This window comes from Hoplias malabaricus, chromosome 8, assembly GCF_029633855.1.
Source record: "Hoplias malabaricus isolate fHopMal1 chromosome 8, fHopMal1.hap1, whole genome shotgun sequence".
NCBI classification, from domain to species: Eukaryota; Metazoa; Chordata; class Actinopteri; order Characiformes; family Erythrinidae; genus Hoplias; species Hoplias malabaricus.
Window position 1 is genome coordinate 12,294,983 of NC_089807.1, and position 14,180 is coordinate 12,309,162.

Sequence of the window (14,180 nt, forward strand, 5' to 3'; positions counted from 1 at the left end):
CCCGGAGTGGGAACACACAACCTCCACTGGGCACAAGGCAGGAACACACCCTGGAGGGGGCATCAGTCCTTCACAGGGAGACACACATTCACTCGCAAACTCACACCTATGGACACATTTAAGTTGCCAATCCACCTACCAAAGTGTGTTTTTGGACCGTGGGAGGAAACAGGTGCACCTGGAGGAAACCCACACGGACACAGGGAGAACACACCAAACTCCTCACAGAAGCGCAAGAACATCTAAAGTTAAAACATCTGCATTTACACAATCACACATTTTAATGTTGTATTTGTTTTCACATACAGTATTCGCAAAATGTGAAAAACAACCTTAGTTGATTATTTAAATTATTAATAAAGCAGAAATGTTTTACTTAACATCAAACTCCACATAAGCCTCTGGTAACTAAATATATGATCAGCTTCCAGTCTTTATCCAGTGTATCAAATTTTGCTTTCATTACAGTTTCTGTTGTTCACATGAGAGTTGACTTCAGCTTTCCAAAGAAATTTACTCTTTATGCCTCTCCTTAGAAGAAGTTGAATCTTAGAAGTTGAATTTTTTTCTCTGGTCCAGCTAATCCATACAACTTCCTATTTTCTGAGGTCTGAGCTCTGAAATTTATTGTTTTTTTTTTTCTTTCATTATATTTTATTGTTTTCTTTTATTTGTTTTGTTTTGTTGGTTCTTTTCCCAATAACAGCCTCTTACCAGGTACACTCATTTTCAGACCTGTGGTGCTGTATTGTCTTCTCACAGTGAAATGATGGACAGAACCAAGTGTGTCTTTTCAGATCTTAAACTAGAATGAAGTATAATCCTCTCTCAAAATTGAAAGGATTGGTAGTTTTGGTGGTTTTCAGGGTCTTGCATGCTGGATTTGTAATCTCTGGTTTTGGAACCTACTTTATTTTCGCATATTTTACAGACGGTTCCATCCTTGTTCATTTAGATTATTTCATATATTTCTCAGATATCATTTCAACTGTAACCTAGAGGATGATCTTTGTAGCAGAGTACTGAGGAGGACGTCTCTGGGATCTGCTTTATATGACTGCTGAAACAGAGCAATCCACCACCTGTAGGCTACACACTGCAAGCCTATAGCCAATGTTAATTAAAGTAGTTGGCTGCTTGCAGTGGAGAGATTATGGGGACTGTTTCCTAAAGATTAACAGAGCACTTAAATCTTTATCAGTGCATCCTTATTTACTAAAATATATTCTATGGTACACCATCCTTTAAACTTATAATTTACGCTGCATATGTTTTATCTCGGGCGGCACGATGGCGCAGCAGGTAGTGTTGCAGTCACACAGCTCCAGGGGCCTGTCTGTGAGGAGTTGGTGTGTTCTCCCCGTATCCGCGTGGGTTTCCTCCGGGTGCTCCGGGTTCCTCCCACAGTCCACACGTTGGTAGGTGGATTGGCGACTCAAAATTGTCCGTAGGTGTGAATGTGTGTGTGAGTGTGTGTTGCCCTGTGAAGGACTGGTGCCCCCTCCAGGGTGTAATCCCGCCTTGCGCCCAATGATTCCAGGTAGGCCCTGGACCCACCGTGACCCTGAACTGGATAAGCGCTTACAGATAATGAATGAATGAATGAATGAATGAATGTTTTATCTCGTGGCAGGTCTGTGCATGAACATCTTGTTTTTTTCTGTCCCAGCTGATATAGGGACTGTAAGCAAAGGCTTTTTAGTTAAGACCAAACAAATATTATATCCCTGTACAAACTGAACAGATATATGCACATTAGGCATTAGACGAGTTAGTACAGTTTTTTGCCAGTAGCACAATGTTTAAACATTAATCTGTGCAAAGAAACAACAGAATCCTAAATGTGAAGTTATAATAATGTTTATACTCTCAGCTTTATGTACAGCTGGGCATTTAGATACTTGTATTTTAAAAAAAAAAGCTGCACTGCTCACATTCTCTTTTTCAGCCTGAAGCCAGATGACTCATAGAACTTAGCCTCTCAGCAGTAAGATCTTTTCAATCTGAGTGCTTGACAGTGCAATCAACAGGGTCTCTTGAATTAGGAGGAAAATCAAGCTACGTTACTAAGCAACCTAATAGCTGCGGGTAGCTAACTGCTCACTGGATCCTTTGGGAGCAATGGAGCAAGTAATGTTCAGACAGGGAGAAGCAGAGGATGCATTAAAATGGAGGAGAATCAGAGGCTGTAAACACAGAGAAGACAAAGTCGAAACAGAAAGATGAAGTTTAGGAGGGAAAGCAATATGCAGATCAGCTGCTCCTTTCAGAATGTGGTGCCAGAGCCCAGGGACCACAGAGCCACCTCCAGCCAGCAGCCAAGCACTTGGAAGCCTTGGTGGGTATCCAGAGCTCATTTAATCTGGGCCTGATGGCATGTGGCATCTCCATGGCAGCCAGCCTGGCTGCCTGCAGTGTTTAAATGATGGAATGTGGTATATAGAATGGTCAGTCAGCCTTTTTTTTTCTTTAGTTGTTCAGTTATGTGTGTGTGTGTGTGTGTATGTGTGTGAGAGAGAGAGAGAGAGAGAGAAAGAGAAAAAGAGAGGGAGAGAGAGAGAAAGAAACCAGTTCTGTAAATGTCATAATAATGCATAATATTTATTACTGCTACCCTATCTATAAATAATACAGTTATAGCTGTAGACTAATTTCCAGTCTGAGATTTCTCTTTCACAGTGTTATGTACAGTAGATGGTAAAAAAAAGTTTGATGCAGTGCTTTTTTGTTGTTGTTGTTGTTATTGTTATTTTCTTTTTAACTGTTTGACAAATCTCTAATTTGGCACAAAATGGTGAGCTATGATCCTATGACACAAAGACAGAGCCTTTTGCTTCAAAATGGTGTAATTTTAAATTTTGTATAAATGTTTCACACATTTTACTCCATCACAAATCTTCTGAAGCATGTTACAGGCATAAAATCCTTAAATTATTTAAATTGACACAATACAAGTTGTTCAGTACAAAAAATAAATAAATAAAAAAAAGGAAATGTTGTATTTTGTCAGTTAAATAAATCTTCAAAAGAATGAACAAATCAGAGATTTTTATCATATTTACAAAAAAACTTTACAGGAAACAAGGTTGTATATTAACATAATTGGTGTAAAACAAACAATGCTATAAATCATCCAGTAAAGATATCAAGGGGTCCATGCTCGTGTAAGGGCGGCACGGTGGCGCAGCAGGTAGTGTCGCAGTCACACAGCTCCAGGGGCTTGGAGGTTGTGGGTTTGATTCCCGCTCCGGGTGACTGTCTGTGAGGAGTTTGGTGTGTTCGGTTCTCCCTGTGTCCGCGTGGGTTTCCTCCGGGTGCTCCGGTTTCCTCCCACAGTCCAAAAACACACGTTGGTAGGTGGATTGGTGACTCCAAAGTGTCCGTAGGTGTGTGTGAGTGTGTGGCCCTGTGAAGGACTGGCGCCCCCTCCAGGGTGTATTCCCACCTTGTGCCCAATGATTCCAGGTAGGCTCTGGACCCACCGCGACCCTGAACTGGATAAGCGGTTATAGAGAATGAATGAATGAATGGATGCTGGTGCAATTTTCTTTTCTTAAAAATGGTAAAAAAAAAAAGAAATCTTTAATTTTCATTAAGGTGAAAGTTTGTCATATAGTATACTCCTGCTGTTCAGTGCATTCTGCTGTAAATGTGGTCACGAAGATGAAATCAATATACGTTTACTCTACAAAACACTGTCATGTACAGAAGAGCTGTAGCCCTGGAGTGAGGCACTTACCAGATCTTTCCACTTTATGTTCTGCTCCAGTCACAGCTGCTGTGAACAAAAAGGTAAACATGTTCTCAGCAGCTGTAACAATAAAGGTCAAATCAGCATAATATCTTATGAATAATTATAGTGTTGCATATTCCTGCACAAGGTTCATATCTGACAATGCATTACTCTGAATAATTAATCAGAACAACATTTAAATTCTGGCCTCTTCTGTGAACACATTTGCGAGTGTTGTAACATTTGTGTGAGCATCTGATGGCATTCAGCCACAGAAAATCAGTGAGGTCAGGTAGTGATGTTGGAAGATTAGTTCTGGATCATAAGTGGCCCTCCAGATCATTCCATAAAGTATTTTAAATACTGGGGGTCTTTTAAGCGGTGTTTGAACGTCCACAGTATGTAAAACACTGAGATACAATATTTACCCTGCAGAGGGCAGCAGCTCTCCTCCTTAAACTATTCCTCAGCACTCTCAACACCCCCTCTTTTCTTATACATCAGGCTCTTTGGTTTCATGCAGCGTTTGAAACACAACTTTTAATGTAGTGAATATGAATCAGGCAGCAGCAGATGGGCTATTATATCTGAGAGTGTACAGCAGCCACAGAGAGCCAGGCCGGAGGAAGAGATGACATGCCATTACTCAAAGAGAAGACCTCCATGCCAGAGAAATCCCACTGCTTGAAGAGAAACACCCTTATGTATGTTTTTCTCCCTCTCATAGACACACTCTCCCAGCCACAGACCTAAATATTCAACCACAAATAACACAAATCACGCCAGAGCTTTTGACTTTCCCTTCACGCACAAACTCTCCCCTCTCTCCTCCTCAGACCCACTCACAAATCTATTCTGTTCAGTTCACGCATGCACACGGACACACACACACACACACACACACACACACACACACACAGGTCTACTACTTTATGAGTCCATTACAGTGGCTTTAGTAGTGTAGCGAGGGCCCAGTGGCCCCTGCTTCATTAATAACTCATCTCTCTAAATAACTCCTGTCGGCCCTGGTCTAATACATTGTGTGTATGTGTGTGTGTGTGTGTGTAAAATGCCGACAGAATATTCCTCACCTTGCAGCTCAGCCCCCTTCAAGTCTTCTCACCCACACACACATACACTGGCGTCCACAGCCATGTCACTCACCTCGCAGCCTCCTCACCCTGAGACGTGTGTGTGTGTGTCTGTATCCAGCAGCTTCTAATGAGCTCCTCACCTCCCTGCAGAATAAAGACTTTCCTACCTCCTCACACATACACACTGCAGAAAATATAAATCTTGACAAGTGAAACCATCTTAAATCTAGTCCACATCCAGAGTCTATATACATCAAGGGTTCTCCACTGTAAGAGATTTAAGAGTTTAATAAGTTGATTCAAACATTGTACATTCTATGTTTCATATGCAATTATATTGTATATTATTAAATAGTATAAATTATAATAATATTCAGGAGTCAGGACACAGACACACCATGGATGGGGCTCAAGTCCAACATAGGGTATTATTCACTCTCCAATTTAGTCACACACTCACACCTTTGGACAAATTCATACAGCCAATCCATCTACCAAACACGGGGAGAACACACTTAACTCTTCACAGTAACCCAAGGCATGGACTGAACCCTGGACCCAAGGTCCAAGGAGGTGTGGGGGAACAACATACATATTTAGTGAATTTCATATATAAAACTGAACATACTGTAAATATTAAACTGGACATTAAGGACTAATGGGTGGCACGGTGGCGCAGCAGGTAGTGTCACAGTCACACAGCTCCAGGGGCCTGGAGTTTATGGGTTCGATTCCTGCTCCAGGTGACTGTCTGTGAGGAGTTGGTGTGTTCTCCCCGTGTCTGTGTGGGTTTCCTCCGGGTGGTCCGGTTTCCTCCCACAGTCCAAAAACACACGTTGGTAGGTGGATTGGCGACTCAAAAAAAAAAAGTGTCTGTAGGTGTGAGTGTGTGAGAGTCTGTGTTGCCCTGTGAAGGACTGGCGCCCCCTCCAGGGTGTATTCCCACCTTGCGCCCAATGTTGCAGGTAGGTTCTGGACCCACCGCGACCCTGAACTGGATAAGCGGTTACAGATAATGAATGAATGAATGAATTAAGGACTAATTTCATACATTTGAGCACATAAATGTAGTGGTTTGCTTGCAGTGCCCCCTTCATTGGGCCATTGGTCCTGTCAAGTAACTCATTCCTGTAGATTAAATAGATTTAAGATCATTTTCAAGAACCATTTGTTGCAGTGCAGAGGAAAATCAAATCTGGAGCTCGGATGTGATCTACAGCAGCTAAGAGGCACTGGTACGTACTGGGAGTAATTAAAGTGACCGCACAGTCAAAACCTAAGGATTTAAAATGAACATGATAATTAAGGTCATGCAGCCAGGCCAATAAGCTGGCCCCATTCTGCATGTGTTGAATAAGATGGAGTAGATTTGTCCATACAATCGATCTGTTTTATAATTCATATTCGTCTATTACACTGAGTCGAACCTTCCAGTCAAGCATGTCTGTACAATATGAGCTCGAGGACACAATCTAATCTCATGCCCTGTGTGAATCTACAGAGAAAAATAATTACACATAGAATAAATTAATATGTGTCCTGAAAATAGTTCTTTAGTGCAATGAGATGGTACTGAGCCAGCTACTGATAAGAGTTACATGGCAACGGGACAACATTATTATCCTGCTGGAATATGAATTCTGTCACTATCAAACTGAATCTTTGTTATTCTACCCATATGCACCTCTGCTTCCAGCTATCACTTTAACCTGCCACTGTGTGTGCGTTAACATGCATAAACACCCACACTGGTCTCACTATGTCTACGAGGGCTTCTGTGGATTCCCATATTACAGCAGGCCAAATTAAACAAATAAACATAAACATAATCCTAAAGTAAACTATAGGCTGTGATTTGGCTTCAAAATAGTTGAAAAACAACTACTCCCTGTACAAATCTTATTTTACCCTATTACAAGAAAGCCTTTTAATAAACGCTAAAACACAGGTGCTGAAATGGAGCATCATTATCCATTAGTCCTCACAGGTATTAAAAGATAAGTATATCCACACACACACACACACACACACACACACACTTCTGCACTCTGACATCCCTCTCCAGTATGTGCCAGACTGCTGAGCTGTGTAACACAGTAGCCGCTGTTTTGCTATGGCTGTATAATTATGTACTTTTCTGAGTTCTGTAAGTGTGTGTGCCCACCAGACCCTAGGTACCCCGAGGGCTGTGCTCCCACCAGACACCAGCACAGTCCATCCACTGTCCCTCTGCCACTCGGTCATCTGCGTCTGTCCTTTTCACTCTGGTCAGCATGGTCCTCACGCACAGGGACTGGGAATGGGATGTTCACTATAATGACCCAAAAACAAACAAAATCTCAAGACAAGCCATCAACCACTGGTCTATACTACCCCCACCACCCCAACCCAACACACACACACACACACACACACATGCACACTGTGGAAAACACTTTGAATGTGCTGATGCTTTTACACACACACACACACACACAAAACATGTCACAGACAGCTGCCTGAAAAACATTTAAGAGATGGAGTGAGGCACTATCGTAGATGAAGAGTTTCCCTCTGTAGCCTTATGCCATTATAGTGTGTCCCATAACAGTGGGGTGCCATTTCCCCCCCACAACAATGACAGCAATGTTTTATCATAAGCACACAGACGGTGCAAGCAACATCTGTGCACATAGGAGCAGCAAAGGCTACAAAAACCGACCATTCATATTTTATTGCCCATTTTGCTGGCCATCCATAATTCAGCAAGGAGCTTACTTAACAGCTCCACTCTAGGGGGAATGGGCCAATTATGCAGTGCCTATGAGGGCGGACTGATTTGGGCTAGGCTACGGCGATGTTTGTGTGCGTGTCTGCACCAGGTTATTGCAGTTATAAATGAATGCGGGCTGCTGGGCAGTGCAGGACATTCCGCTCTGGACACTTGCATTAGCTTCACCCTAATTACCAGCACTAAGCAATATCTAACATCTCCGCCAGCAAATATTCTCCTCCCACAGAGAACACATGGAGACGCCATGCTGAAGAATAACATGAGCAACAGCTGAAACTGAAATGGATAATGATGCCGCAGTCTAGTGCCTGTGTATTTCTGGTGTCTGTTAAAAGGCTCTTTAGTCATTAAACACAAGCAATTTTTGAGCACCATGAGGAGGAAGCTATTTGTGGAACCAGAACATACTCTTCATAATCTTCAGAGACCAATCACACACCACTGGAGAGTCTTTTTAGAGCAGACTGAAGAAGAAAATCCTTTAGCGTGGAACCTCTCATCTTTACACTCTCGAGGCTGGTGTGTTAAAAACAACATACTGTATTTTTAACACATCCATACAGCACAATTTAACAGGCCTTAATCACGAGGTATCAGTCAGGAAAACACCCACACACAAACACACACACACACACACACACACAAAATATACTAGAAAAGTAAAGCCTCTCATACACATTTTTAAACCCTCCGTTCTCTTCCGAAAACATGCCCTTCAGATGAATAAAGAAATCTGAGGGGATAGGTTTCCACACCTCACCTCAGTTCTAGGAGCTAGTTGCTGTTTTCTCTTCTTTATGATCCGAAAAGAGTCCTTGAGGTACTGATTTTGATCCTCTCCTCAGGTCTGTCTGTGAGGAGTTTGGTGTGTTTTCCCTTTGTCTGTGTGGGTTTCCTCTGGTGCGTCCTCCCACGGTCCAAAAACCCATTTGTAGGTAGAATAATGGTGAGATATTGTCCACAGATACGAATGTGTGATTGCCCTGTAATGGATCGGCACCCCGTCCAACGTGAGCTTCCAAACCTACTGCAAACCTCGTTACAGAAGCTGAACAAAAGAGTGATGCAAATACTATGGAACATATTTAGTGAGGATGAGGTCAAGGCTCTGGAGTGAACACTCCATTGCTCTTTGAAAACAAGTAGCTTCTTTGATTTGTACATTTTTATTCTGTATTGACTACTGTATTCTGTCTTCTCAGTAAGGGTTAACTGTGGACCCCATACTGTGGAAAATTCTTCTCACAGAGGACAGTTAGACACTGTGGACTTTGTCAGATCTACTAGAGCATAATGATGACCATTTTTGGGGTCCATCAGCCATCTTTGAATTTGAGGGTTGGAAACTCCTCATATTTCTATGACACACTTAATGTTTGATGTTGTGAAAAATCATTTGTACATAACAGCAGCATGGTCTCATGCAGAGTCGTGTGTGTCCTGTTAAATGCCCGATATTTTGAGTTACATTTCATGCATTTTTACCATGAAGCAAAATGAATGAGTGAGAGAGAGAGGGAGAGATTAAAAAAGAGGATAGGTTTGAAGTCACGTCCCACCTTGCACTGATGAGAGCAAGAGCCTAATGAGTGTCCTTTTCCCAAGGCGAGCAGCCGAGCCAAGGGCACAGTCATTCATCAGCACAGAATACAGGGAGCGGAGTCATGAGGCCGAGAGAGCAGACGGACAGCGGACCTCAACTGGAAACACATTGTGGAGCCTGCAGCATCAAAGCTCAAGAGCACATTGGTCCCTGGGTCCCTCTGAACCCACACTGTCCTCAGCTTCCTCTGAGCTGCATTGGATACACAAACACTGTCCCTGGAGCACGGGGAACGGGCCACGAAGATGAGCCTAATTGATGGCCCTGTCACTGTTCTTTATTGTTAACCGCTGTGTGTCATGAAAACAAATTACATTGTTCCAAGATGAGTCCAATTAATGGTGACGGCCAAGTGGCACGCCGAGCTGCCTGTGCCAGACGCAATTGGGAACAGGTTGTGTGGATTTGTTGGGGCAGTGCATTGAAATGCCAGTTCCAATTTATTAACCCTCATGACTCAGAGAATGGGGTCAAAAGTTAAATCTAGCACTTTAACAAACACTAAAAATAGTATTGCATTATTACACATTTTATTTCAACCTTTCACCTCTTAAACGTCTAATGCACTTCTCCTGTACTTTCATATTCCCTCTTAAAGACTGCTATAATTACTGTGTGTACGTTTTAAAATTCATCCTTTTATGATACAGGGCACAGGTGATTTTATTTGTTTTTAAAGCACTTAATGGTCAAGCACTGTCATATATTATAGTATGCTGAATACTGCTACCACACAGAATACTTTGAGATCCTCCACAGAATTTGTTGGCTGTTCCTAGGGCTTGTTTAAAGCTTAGATGTGATTTTATGCTCTGAAAATATAGAGCACGCTACCTCCCTCTATTCGTCAGGCACCTTCAATTGCTGTTTTTAAATCTAGTCTGAAAACATACTTATTCAAGCGCAGATTTGAATAGTGAGGACCTGTGGAAATCACACTCGTTTATGTTTGGGTTTTATATCTTTTTTATTCATTTATTTATTTATTTATTTTTGCTTGTTTTGCTTGTTTTATTATTTAATGTAAATCAAATTTTTATTTCAACAAAAGTTTTTAAAGAGTGCTTTATAAATAAAATTACTTTCTTACTTAATTAAGCAGCATATATTTATGTTACTCTGTCTTAACAACTATGTTTTCTAAGAGCTATGAGTGTTTGCTCCAAATTTCATACATCTAAAGCTCTCCATATTTGATTGTGAATGATGGCGTTGACTCAGGGTGAGTCTAGTTGCCTATTTTATATATATTCATTCATTCATTCATTCATTATCTGTAACCCTTATCCAGTTCAGGGTCGCGGTGGGTCCAGAGCCTACCTGGAATCATTGGGTGCAAGGCGGGAATACACCCTGGAGGGGGCGCCAGTCCTTCACAGGGAGGCACACACACATTCACTCACACACTCGCACCTACGAACACATTGAGTCGCCAATCCACCCACCAATGTGTGTTTTTGGACTGTGGGAGGAAACCCATGCGGACACAGGGAGAACACACCAACTCCTCACAGACAGTCACCAAGAGCGGGAATCGAACCCACAACCTCCAGGTCCCTGGAGCTGTGTGACTTCGACACTACCTGCTGCACCACCGTGCCTCCATTTTATATATATATATATATATATATATATATATATATATATATATATATATATATATATATATATATATATATATATATATATATATATATATATATATATATATATATATATATATATATATATATATATATATATATATATATATATATATATATATATATATGCCCACTTATTATTCAGCTATTAATAATATGATTTATTATTCATTATCTATTATAAATAATTCAGTAACTACCATAGTGCCAAAGTGAAACTGCATAGAAATGAGAGTGAGATCCCCATAGTCACACTGACTTCTGTTAAGCTACATACAACTATAGCAACAGCAGCACCATGAATGCAAACCAACCCACCAAAGCTATTTCTGCAGTAGGAACGAGAGCCCCAGAATTAGTCAAACTTAGCCCAACACTCCAAGGACAAAGATATCGCATTGCATTTCTAAAGGCAGACCTCATTAACAATGCACATTCAGCCTCGCTCTCAGTCTCTGCCTTCTCTCTCGCGTCCCTGTGGCAGACTAATATAATCTCCCTACAAATTAATTAAGAATGGAGCTGGTCTTCTACAGCAAACGTGGCCCTCTGCCAAAGGTGTGATAAAGTGCCGTGTTTTATAGCAAATGTCTACAGCCACACACATCCCAGCCCAATGTCTCTCAACACATGCATCATTGCATCACGAGCGCTGCTTCACTGGCACCTAACAGAAAATTACTATTCTGCTTCTGCCTCTGAGGATCCAGCAGGTAATTGGTCAAATGGAGCTCAGAGTGAGAGTGTAAACGGGCATCACAGGTGCTAATACATGTTTATCTGGACCCCATATCTCAAGTGTAGTCAAGGATTTCTGATACTTCATTATACAGACTCAGTGCATTCTTAATTTGAATCAGTTTTCATGCCTCAGCTCTCCTCCAGTGTTTACCGGAGCTAGCGCTGTGTGAGACGCTTCCTTTTGTTACGCAAATCGATGCTCATAGCGGACGCCTTGCCTGTGATTCAAGGTTATTTCAACATAGATTGAACTTGGCTGGGCTGGAAATCCATGTCATTCCATCCACTGCTTCCTCTGCGTTTGAAGCCATTACACCATCGCATAAGACGTGTAATCTCTGCAGCAGAGAACATGCTCATTATTACGGCAGGGTCTGTGGACGGGTGGGTTTTGATTACTCTGTGTGCAGAGTGATGCCTTTGGACTAAATGAGTTTACAAAGCTACTTCAGTAATTAAAAGAAGTTCTATCTTGTTGTTGGCATGTAATTGACTTCAGTTAGAATATTCTCTGATCCTGAAATGAGAAGAGTGCTGAAACTGCTCTGATGTTCAATTTAGAAAGTGGTAAAATCAACAACGAGGGCCAAGTCTGTTATGCATATTTGTTTTTTGGCTTAAACCCGTATTCGTGTGTTTGTTATAGCGTGGGGACGGGGGGCTTGCTATGACACAAATGGCAATCAGGCTGGACCTCGACGTGCATTTTCTCCTGAAATTAAATTAGATTCAGAACAAGGGTGGAAACAAATTGCAAGCTTCGATTTTTGGTTGGGAGTAACTTCAGTGGCACTACCGTTCCATGGACTGCGAGACAGAAACCCAATCTTGTAAACCGCAACCCAATTGATTCAATTGAGTTACGGTGTGAAAACGTATTAGCTCAACTGAAGTTCACACAATAAGGGGAAGAGATGAAAAGCCATTTCTATGCAAATGGTGTTGACATGCACAGTCTATATTTCCCATTCATTATGAGGATCTAAATTGCTTTGCCTCGCACTTATTGAATTGAGATCTAAATTATCGCTTAATCTACTTGAGCTGTGATCTATTTTCATGGGGCAGTGCTTTAATTTGTTGTTATTGCACATTGGAAGCTTTTCTTGCAGGCGTGGGTATCGGACGGATATATTCCCCATCAATAAACAGCTTTCTCCAGTCCCCTCCCTCTCCCTCTCCTCTTCCCTACATGCTTCCCTCCCTCCGTCCTCCATCTTTCAGAAACATCACACACTCCAGGCCCTGCTCTGCTGTGTGGCATTGTCAACACAGGAGAAAGCGTGGGGGGTGGAGTGGGGGCTTGCAGAAAACACTGTTTGCTCTTTTCTGCGGCTGATGAATTGTCATTCCGATAAGGCAGTGAGACACACGTCCTGTTTATTCCCTCAGCAGCTTCCATCCCACTTCACACCAGTCAATCAGTGCGGCGCTCATTTCATGGCATTGGACGTTTCGTTCCCTGAAGGAATGCCATCTCGCTTCCTAAAGCTTCCCGGAATAAATACGCCTCATTCATCCTCTTGTGTTCTTCCGTACCACTCCTTTGTTTCTTGCTTTCATTTCTTTCCGGGTGAAAAGCGCAGCTGTCACATTGTCATGGCCTCAGACAGAAGAATCCACAGAATGAGAGAGTGGTCTGGAACCACAGCCCCCTCCACTCCCCGTGACTGACATTTTCGGAGCTGTCAGGACCTGACGTACCACCACGGGAGAGGAGGACAAGACTAGATGTCACAATAGGTGGCTGTCACGCTGCTCAAAAAGCAAAGGCAAGACCGAGCCGGAGAGACAGAGCAGAGCTGACACGAACAACATCTCGCCCTGGGGTGAATGTGTCAGCCATTTTGTCGGCTGTGTAAAATATTACAGAGAACCCGGTTACTGTGTTTCTTCTCCCTTGACATCAGTCATATGTCCAGTGGTCCGGAGTCTCTGTGCTCGGGTTTATAGTACACACAGTGGGCTATGCTTTTACCTAATGAAGCTCAATGGACAGGGCTTTCTGGCCAAGATGCAGTCAGCAGAGTCAGTCAATCGCAGGGCTGGGCCTTAAGAGCATCTTCTTATAGGAGCCAGGCTACAGTGATGGCATGAATAATGCACTGCCATTGATTTTGCCACTGAGAACCTCAATACTCCATAACAAGATAAGACCAATTGAATTAGATGCATTATTTGGTTCATTGCCTCCCCACACTGTTCCTGGAATAACTCAGGGCCTGGATATTTCATTGTTTTCCCAGCTCTAATACACATTTGATTCAACTAATCAGCTTGGTAACAAACCCACCCAGAGCTGAAGGTGTGAGATCAGGGGGATTGTGTGTGGCAGAGGTGACTTTTGAACACTGCCTTTGTTATTTCGGGTTATAAGAGCAAAGGACAACCCAGAGCAGTCATGAATGGTGAGGTTATTATACTGCTGCTGTTATAAAGCTACCAGTACATCCTCAAACCCACAGACCCTGGCTTCCGATCTTTACGCTGGTAACAATTTAGATGATCCTTTTCTTCTCGACCCAGAGAACATAACATCCATCACTTCCGTGCACAGAAGTTGAACTGTAAGGCGTCCTCATAAGTCGTTTCC